Here is a 1955-nt window from a genome sequence, read left to right on the forward strand (position 1 = left end):
GGGGTGGTTTTTGTTTTGTTTTTAAGCCTGTTCTTCAGCTGGAGGAAAAAAAAAAAACAGATTTGAAGTTTACAAAGATAGTCCCTGACCTTCGGTTTACAATTCTAAAAAGACAAAGACACAAAATGAAAGAGGGACTGGGAGGGAGGAGGGGAAGGCAAACTTGGATGCACTAGATCTGAGTTGGCAACAGTTCCTGCAACAACCTGCTAAAATGGACTACTGTAGTTGAAGGCTGGGGAGAGTGAGAAGTTTCTTGTGTTTCAGTTGAGTCAAGTGCCATATCTCCCTAGGGTACAGGACTCCTTAGCATCCTTTAGGCAGAGTATATACTATTCACTGTAAACTTGGCTAATATGCCCAGGCAGGGAGTACCCTCCGATTTTTATGGAATACTTCTTGCATCTTTATTTAAGCTGCTCCTTTATAATTGTTTTGAATCTTGTTTTTGTTCTTTTCTTCTGTGTTTGTTTCTATATGTATCTTGTGAGGACTATGCCCTAAAAGGCAGCCCAAAATAGAAACAAAATAACTAGGAGCGAAAGGTGAGGCACAAAGGAGTTTATAAATTAAACCCAATTTAATTACCGTATTTTTTTGTCCCATAGGACGCTCCGTCCCATAGGACGCACCTAGTTGTTTTTTTGGGGGGGAAATAAAGGAATTTTTTTCCCCTTTATTTCCCCCCCAAAAAAAAACCAGGTCGGGGAAACCGAACCAGGTCGAGGAACAGCAGGATGGCGGCGCTGCGCCTCCCTGCTGTCCCCCAAGCTTGTGGGGCTGATATCTGCCCGGGGCGCTCTGCTTCAGGGTGCCCCGCATGCCGGGCGGCAGGCTGCTATCCGCAGCGTGTGGAGCCCTGCGGGGAACTCCTGCAGGGCTCCCCACGCTGCGGATGTCTGTCTGGCGCGCGGGGCACTCTGCTTCAGGGCACCCTGCGCCGGGCGGCAGGCTGCTATCCGCAGCCTAGACAGCCCTGCGGGACCTCCCGCAGGGTTGCCTGGGCTGCGGATGTGTTCCCGAAGCGCCGGGCGCTCTGGGAAGCAGGCTGCGGATGTCTTCCTGAAGCCTGGAGAGTGAGAGGGGTCGGTGTGCACCGACCCCTCTCGCTCTCCAAGCTTCAGCGAAAGCCTGCATTCGCCCCATAGGACGCACCCAGATTTCCCCTTCATTTTTGGAGGGGGAAAAGTGCGTCCTATAGGGCGAAAAATACGGTATTAAATGGCTATTGTGCCCTTTGAAAATATTTTTGCTAGTGGGGCTCAACAATAAATATATACCCACACACAATGATATGGTGAGGTCTGCCTTGCCCCATTGTGGACATCTCTTTGGTGCCATGCAAATACATCTCCCCTGCCCATGCCTTCTGATAGTGAATATGGTATTTAGTTACCTCATCACTCATCCCTTGCTTCAGATAATTTAGAAGTTAAATACAGCTTCTGGGTTACATATTTCCATCAACTGTGAACATTATGTCTTCCCTCTCTTTAACCAGTTTCATATCCACAACAGGCCACATGCCCTTGCCTCATGAATGCTGTTTGCTCAGGAGCCTTTAGTGAAGGACTTTGCTGAACATTTTTTTAGACTGTAGTCAATTACTTACACAAAGAGAGAGAAATCTATCCAACAAAAAACCTACCCCATCCTTGGACACCAAAAGAGAGCTTCTGGGTACACAGACTCAACACCCTAACACCCCATTATCTTATCTTAGAGGATAATGCACAATCATTAATCGATGCCTTGAATTGTTTAAAACTTATTTTGTTCTTATGTAGTAGATGCCACCTTCTTTTCTCCACTGTTTTTAGATTTTGGCTCCTAGTGTCTGGTTTGAAATCCAGCTGTGTCATTGACAAAGGCAGAAGCTAATATATTTAACTGTAGAATGTTAAGCCTCTTTTCTGTTTTGCCAGTCACTTGACTTATACATACACACACACAAA

The sequence above is a fragment of the Podarcis erhardii genome, assembly GCF_964252035.2.
Source record: "Podarcis erhardii genome assembly, chromosome: 14".
Classification (NCBI taxonomy): Eukaryota; Metazoa; Chordata; class Lepidosauria; order Squamata; family Lacertidae; genus Podarcis; species Podarcis erhardii.